Genomic DNA, 8,651 nt, shown 5'->3' with positions numbered 1-8,651 from the left:
CTACTTACAATTTGACACATGTAAACCACAGCAGTAAGTTTTAACCAGCAGGCCCATGTCATATACAGTACAGATACTTAATAAATAACCCACTAATATGAAAAAAATTAACGTATGCTTTTTGTTTTAAGCTTTGGAACCGCAACATAAATTCCGCTTTTAAATAATAGGTCACCTATAGCTTTCTCCATGAGGCTGTGTTCAAAGGGCATTAATGTTTTCAAAGTGCACTGTGAAGGGAGCACTAGTGTAAACATGAAGATCGCTAAAACTGAACTGTAAAAATAGTTTGAAAGCAAATAACACCTAAGAGAGACGACTTTCAATTCAATTCAATTCCCCTTTATTTGTATAGCGCTTATACAATGTAGATTGTGTCAAAGCAGCTTCACATAAAAGGTCACAGTAAATAGGAACAGTGTAGTTCAGTTTGTAGTGTTTAAGTTCAGTTCAGTTGAGCTCAGTTCAGTGTGGTTTAATAATCACTACTGAGAGTCCAAATATTGAAGAGCAAATCCAACGATGCGCAGCTCTACAGATCCTGAACCATGCAAGCCAGTGGCGACAGCGGAGAGGGAAAAAAAACTTCACTAATGGCGGAAGTGAAGAAAAAAAACCTTGAGAGAAACCAGGCTCAATTGGGCACGACCATTTTAATTTCTCCGCTGGCCAAACGTTTGTGCAGAGCTGTAGTCTCAGTCTCAGTGGACTTTAATGCTTTTTTTATTTTTAATAATTTGTGCATGTTAGAATGTTCTAAATGAATAGGGCATAGGGAAGATAAGTGACAACAGAACACAGCCAGGAACTCTGTTTCTAACTACAGCTCCAGAGGTGTAGTTGCGAGTGCTCAAGTTTGTGACGCAGTTTGAGAATGTTCGTTTGAGCGACGAATTTGGGAAACGGCAAATCAACAAACTATGTTTGTAACGCCGGAACTTGCGCCCTTAGTTGGCTAATGATGGTTTTGGGAAACGCACCCCTGAGTGAGAGCTGGCAGTAACGCACCAAAAAGTTTGTTGTCGACCATCAAAAAACAGTGAGAAGAAATCATCATTCTCGCCATCATCTGGATTTGGATCATATGGATTTATTTTCATTGGCTAGACATCAGTGTCACGATCACCAGCAATTGTAACTTCCTAGATCGCCTATGGATAACCTATGGACTACAAATCCGCCATTCATGGACTACATTTTCATACATGCACTCCTTTCACAAACACACATGCTTCCTCATTTTGACTGATTACACGTGCACCACCTTAGGATTGTCAAAGACTGATTACACACACTATTTAAACAGCACACACACTCATTTCCAGGCCGAGTCTTGTTTACCTGTAAGTGACGATTCAACGCGCTTTCCTTAGTCTTGTTTCTCCATGTTTTGATCTTTGCCTTGTTTCCCTTTCTCCTTGTCTGCCGCCTGTCTTCCCACCTCTCGCCTGATACATGTGACTACGATTCTGAATTGCCTTTATACATCTGTTTGCACCTGTGTTGACCATTGCTTCCCAGACTTCAAATAAACCTGCAAGTGGATCCTAACTTCAGTTATCTGTGTCACTCCCTGTGGTACAACCTGGCCTCACAGCTCTGTGAATGTCGGTGCCGTCACTTATTGATCCGCGATCGGTAAATGTAGCTTGAGTGGACGCCACTATTTGATCTATAAAGTAGTAACCCCACCACTACGCTACTGAGAACTGTAGTTATAACAGAATAGCAGTGCTTTAATAAATGGCCTCAGCAGACGGCATCCTGCATATCAGAAACAGGCAAGGCAACAGATTAATATTATTCAGCATATCCCAGATTATTAAAGAATATTTTTAGATGTACCCCCTTTAGTAATCTTTAACATGTTCATTAGTAACTGTAATTTAATTACACCGTTTGTCTCAGTAACTGTACTGAATTGCTGTTACTTTAATTTTGTAATTAAATTACATAACGCCGTTACATGTAACTAGTTACTCAGTGGTAATTTCTGTGTGGAGTTTGCATGTTCTCCCCGTATTGGTGTGGGTTTCCCCCACAGTCCAAACACATGCGCTATAGGGGAATTTGGTGAGCTAACATTGTCTGTAGTGTGTGTGTGTGTGTGTGTGTGTGTGTGTGTGTGTGTGTGTGTGTGTGTGTGTGTGTGTGTGATTGAAGGTGTATGGATGTTTCCCAGTGATGGGTCACAGCTGGAAGGGCATCCCCTGTGTAAAACATATGCTGGAATAGTTGGCGGTTCATTCTACTGTGGCGACTCCGGATTAATAAAGGGACTAAGCCGAAAAGAAAATGAATGATGTTTAGTTTGTGTGCGTGTTGTGTGATTAGTGTGTGTGTGTGTGTGTGTCCCACAGTGAACTCTGCTGCTCTGATGTCCCCGCCGCGTCTGGTCTGCATCCACAGGAAGTGACCCGTGTCTGACGGGAGCTGCTGTCGGCCAATCATGTGGCCACTCAAGCTTAGCGGGTACCTGTGCCATCCTCGCCCGCGCTGACAGCTGCACAGCGCCACACATACTGATCACACACACACACACACACACACACACACACACACACATTGAGACACATTACACACTGACTGAATGACAGATACACACAGTAAATACACACAGTAAACACACACACACACACAGACTGATAGATACACACACACACACGCACACACACACACACACACACACACACACACACACGCACACACACACACACACACACACCAACACTGAGACACAACACACACTGACAGACAGACAGAAAGACACACAGAGAGAAAGACAGACATGCAGAGTACATAGAAACACAGACACACAGTAAATAAACAGGCACACACACCACACATATGCGTATAATTCACACACACACACACACACACACACACACACACACACACACACACGCACACACACACAGAAAAAAAACACACACAGAGTAGATAGACAGAGACACACAGTACAGACACATGCGCTCAATCCACACACGCACACACACACACACACACACACACACACACACACACACGCACACACCTCCAGCAGGCTGTCAGTGGGACAGGAGCTGATCTTGTGTGCAGTGTTGACCTTCAGATACTCGTTCACTTCAGCACGATCTGCTCAACACCAGAACACCATCACTATTCACCACAGCACTAGTGTTCACCATCAACACTAATGAACATGACAAGCAGAAAGTAGAGCGGAAGACCAACACACATCAATAAAACAACAACATTGCTGTCAAAATACAACATCAGGAACACTAATGGATCGTGTGTGTGTGTGTGTGTGTGTGTGTGTGTGTGTGTGTGTGTGTCTGCTCATTCTTCACTGATATTTTTTCCATTTCTTGAAATGCAGCAACTCAACGCATTTAGGCATGTAGACATGGTCAAGACGATCTGCTGCAGGTGAAAGTGAGCATCAGAATGGGGAAGAAAGGGGATTTAAGAGACTTTGAACGTGGCATGGTTGTTGGTGCCAGACGGGCTGCTCTGAGTATTTCAGAAACTGCTGATCTACTGGGATTTTCACGCACAACCATCTCTAGGGTTTACAGAGAATGGTCTGAACAAGAGGAAATATCCAGTGAGCGGCAGTTCTGTGGGCGCAAATGCCTTGTTGATGCCAGAGGTCAGAGGAGAATGGCCAGACTGGTTCCAGCTGATAGAAAGGCAACAGTAACTCAAATAAGCACTCGTTACAACCGAGGTCTGCAGAAGAGCATCTCTGAACACACAACACGTCCAACCTTGAGGCGGATGGGCTACAGCAGCAGAAGACCACACCGGGTGCCGCTCCTGTCAGCTAAGAACAGGAAACTGAGGCTACAATTCACACAGGCTCACCAAAACTGGACAATAGAAGATTGGAGAAACGTTGCCTGGTCTGATGAGTCTCCATTTCTGCTGCCACATTCGGATGCTCGGCTCACAATTTGGCCTCAACAACATGAAAGCATGGATCCATCCTGCCTTGTATCAGTGGTTCAGGCTGCTGGTGGTGGTGTAACAGTGTGGGGGAGATTTTCTTTGGGTCCATTAGTACCAATTGAGCATGGTGTCAGCGCCACAGCCTACCTGAGTATTGTTGCTGACCATGTCCATCCCTTTATGAGCACAGTGTCTCCATCTTCTGATGGCTACTTCCAGCAGGATAACGCACCATGTCATAAAGCACCAATCATCTCAGACTGGTTTCTTAAACATGACAATGAGTTCACTGTACTCAAATGGCCTCCACAGTCCCCAGAGCTCAATCCAATAGAGCACCTTTGGGATGTGGTGGAACGGGAGATTTGCATCATGGATGTGCAGCCGACAAATCTGCAGCAACTGTGTGATGCTATCATGTCAATATGGAGCAAAATCTCTGAGGAATATTTCCAGTAGCTTGTTAAATCTCTGACATGAAGGATTAAAGCAGTTCTGAAGGCAAAAGGGGACCAACTGTAGAACTGTAGAATCACTACAATAGATTGATTACTGTAGTTGTTGTTACCATAGCAACTGTAAAATTACCACAACAGATCAATTACTATAGTTGTTGTTACCATAGCAACTGTAAAATCACCACAACAGATCAATTATTATAGTTTTTACCATAGCAACTGTAGAATCACCACAACAGATCAATTACTATAGTTGTTGTTACCATAGCAACTGTAAAATCACCACAACAGATCAATTATTATAGTTTTTACCATAGCAACTGTAAAATCGCCACAACAGATCAATTATTATAGTTTTTACCATAGCAACTGTAAAATCGCCACAACAGATCAATTATTATAGTTTTTACCATAGCAACTGTAAAATCACCACAACAGATCAATTATTATAGTTTTTACCATAGCAACTGTAAAATCACCACAACAGATCAATTATTATAGTTTTTACCATAGCAACTGTAAAATCGCCACAACAGATCAATTATTATAGTTTTTACCATAGCAACTGTAGAATCACCACAACAGATCAATTACTGTAGTTGTTGTGTTACCATAGCAACTGTAGAATCAGTAGCCTTGAGAGTCTGATAGTTTTGGACCGGCTGCACAAACTATCAGCACATCAGAGAAGCATTCTACCCCAAACTACAGACCCACAATTCACTGAGTTAGACTATTAAACACAACTGCAATATTTACTATGGGGGAAAACTGACTGTGTCCTTCCAGCGGCACAATATATTAATGCCTCTCACAAAAAGAGAGAGAAGACTAATTAAAACATCAGTGGTGCGCTTGCAAACACACACACACACACACACACACCTACATTATTATAAATGAATCATTGTAAATGTACTGATTATTCCTGTTTTTATTACATTTATTAAAATGTTGATTGTTAAATGTACAGTTTATTCTGATCTATTATTAATATTGTATTGATTTGTATGAATAATACGATATGTTGAATATGATATATTAAATAATATGATATATTAAATATTAATGTCATATATTGAATAAAGCAATTATTGAATTGAATAGTTTTGGACAGCAGTGTGGCAGTTTATGAATGAAGGACTCGTGTGTGAGTGTGTGTGTGTGTGTGTGTGTGTGCGTGTGCGTGTGCATGTCATTCTCCAGCAGTGAATCATTGCTCATTGACAGAGAGTCAATCTCCTGGACGGATGGACACAAACACAGACAGACAGACGGAGACTGGATGATCCATCATGACTGATGATGGTGTTTACTCGACGGAGGTTTCTCACTCATCATCATCATCATCATCAAGAGATCCAGACTGTATGTGCACATGTGTAATTATCAAGATTGTGTTAGCGTGGATGAGATGTTTGCTGTGTTCTGAATGTGTCGTCATGCTCATGTTTGGCTTTCTCTATCTCTCTCTCGCACTCACACACACTCTCAGATACAGTGCTCAGCCTTGCAGGAATGAAAATGACCAGTGGTGTAGTCGGGGCTATACACACGTATACTCAGTATGCTAACTTTTTCCATAAGCTGTTTGGGTATTACCACTTCTGAGGATCAATAATTGCGTATACGCTCGGTATACTCACTTGTTTTCCTGATTAAACTTCTCTAATTTATATGCATTCACGTCCCCTTTAACTGTATACAGTATACCAAATGTTTTGATACGCATAGTGATTTGTTGCAATTGGTGCAGTTTTGTTTAACTTGTGCCATTCCCCTCCCCCTGACGACCGCAGCAGCTGGAAGAAAACTTCGTGAGTTTTTCAAAGACCACAAGTCAACTGAATGGCGATGCCTCGCTGAAACGCTCATGAACTGTACACTACAACAAGGTCGCCTCAGTCCCCTGTAATTTTGATATGAAAACTGATAGCTAACATAGCTAAACATAAATCATTAAATAGGATTAGACTATTAGCATCTCCCTTTAAAACGAACGAATTTGTTTACATCTTTTTAAATGGATAGTTCTCCCAAAAAATGACAATATTTCATCATTTACTCGACCTTTACTTGTTCCAAACCGGTTTATCTGTTTTCCCTTCTGTTGAAAACAAAAGAAGATATTTTGAAGAAAGCTGGAAACCTGTAACCATTGACAACATTGACATGGTATTTGTTTTTCCTTTCGTGGACGTTAATAGTTCCAGGTAACTGAAGTAAAAAAAAAAAAAAAAAAAAAAAGATATATATATATATATATATATATATATATATATATATATATATATAGCTAATGAATCAAAGAAACTTTACCTTTTGTCGTTTCTTTGCATACTTTCATTTAAAATTTGGGTCGGGTGTAATAGTACACCACCTTTTTTTAAAGGACTACACCACTGAAAATGACCACATGCATTAGTTTATATTAAACATGTCTTTTTCACCAATAAGGTCTGTGCAGATTCCAAAGGCAGATACTGATGAGATCAGGGCCTGAGGCCTCATGTATGAAGACTTGTGTTGAACTCATACTAAAACATCGCGTACGCACAAAGCTGTAAATGTGTGTATGCAGTAAAAAAATCAGATGTGTGAAACACTGTGTACGCTGAATCCCACACATATTCTCTTTGTACATCTGAATTAACATGAAACTGAGCGCATGAGCGCAAAACCCCTCCCTGCCTCCTCCCCCTAGTGAATATGGGAATGACTCCACTCGAAAACCAATCGAAAAGCAATGGCAAAAGCAAGCAAGAAGAGAAACTTCACATATTGTGAATTGGAGGTGCTCCTATCGGAGGTAGACCGCAGAAAAACTGTGTTATTTGTAAGTTTGTCCTCCAGAATTAATAACAAAAGAAAAAATAGAGTGGGAGAGTTTAGCTGACGCGGTTAACGCAGTGGGGTCTGAACATCGCACTGTGAGTGAATTAAAACAGAAATGGTCCCATGTAAAGGTGCAGGTTAAGAGGAGAACAGCGGCGCACCGTCAAAGTGTAGAGCAAACGGATGGGGAACAGAGGATGCTGAACTAACACCCTTTGAGGAGAGAGTTGCCTCAATTATGGGTGGCACTGTACTGTCTGGAGTAGTATCCGCGTCTGTGGGAGACACAGATGTATTAGAGCAGGGGTAGGGAACCTATGGCTCGGGAGCCATGTGTGGCTCTTTGACCAAAATATGTGGCTCTCCAGCTGTATCCCTTCAGTAATATTTTAAAGTTGAAAAATTCATAACTATGACTAGAAATCTGTTTCCTGTTGAAAATACGATTGCAATTCCCTTTATCACATTTTTACAGCAAAATAAATCAACTCAGATTACAATAAATGGACATTTCAACTATTGCTCATGTGTGGCCCAGTGGTTTAACTTGAATTGTGACACCAATTCATTGATGAATGGCGAGGGCAAAAAGAAAAGAAAAAGTCTATAAAAAGTCTATTATTTTGAGTTGTTCATGGATATTAATGAAGGTTTTGTTTATAAATAAACTAAATATTTAAAAAGGGTTTTGTTATTTACACACCCCCCCCCCCCAATAGCTCTTTAAAAATGCATTTGATAAAAATATCTGAAATGGCTCTTTGCTGAATAAAGCTTCCTGACCGCTGTATTAGAGGAACACTGTGTTAGGGTGGTATAGCAGCACCCCTCCGCTCTCATCAAGGCAGCGCCTCCAGCATTTCAGCTGCCCAATCGCCCGCTCTACAACTGACCAATGCGAGAATGGGCATCATTGTATCCGCGCTCTTGGTCAGTTTGTGGGTTATAGTCTTACAGTCACGTCTTTAATGGATAACTGCGGTCTCCTGATATGCAGTTAAATAATTACGCTTAATAAAATTAAATTAAATAAACTTAGCTGGAATAATATCTTTAAATATGTCACTCACCAAGAAGCCACCCATCGCGCACTCTGCCACCTTGGAGCCCCAACCGTGCTGTTTGTGAGGATGAATCAATCATGGGTTGACCAAAGCCATCTTGCCACAATATTATGTTAAGCGCATTTGAGCATCTCGTATTGTTTGCACATTTCACATTGCACATTCATCTTCAGATGGAGCCTTTATAGCAGTGTGCGTGCAGTCGATCGCTCCGATTACATTAGGAAAAATGGCGATCGCTGCAAATTGTGCTTTAATGTTTGGCTGGTCAACTGCATGGTGTGGAAACCTTATATACCTGCTAGACATGCGGATGATCCCGTCCCATACAGCTGCCATTGCATGGCTCAAAGATACTCTG

Source organism: Danio aesculapii, chromosome 6 (genome assembly GCF_903798145.1).
Source record: "Danio aesculapii chromosome 6, fDanAes4.1, whole genome shotgun sequence".
In the NCBI taxonomy this organism is placed as follows: Eukaryota; Metazoa; Chordata; class Actinopteri; order Cypriniformes; family Danionidae; genus Danio; species Danio aesculapii.
This window is presented reverse-complemented; position numbering follows the sequence as displayed.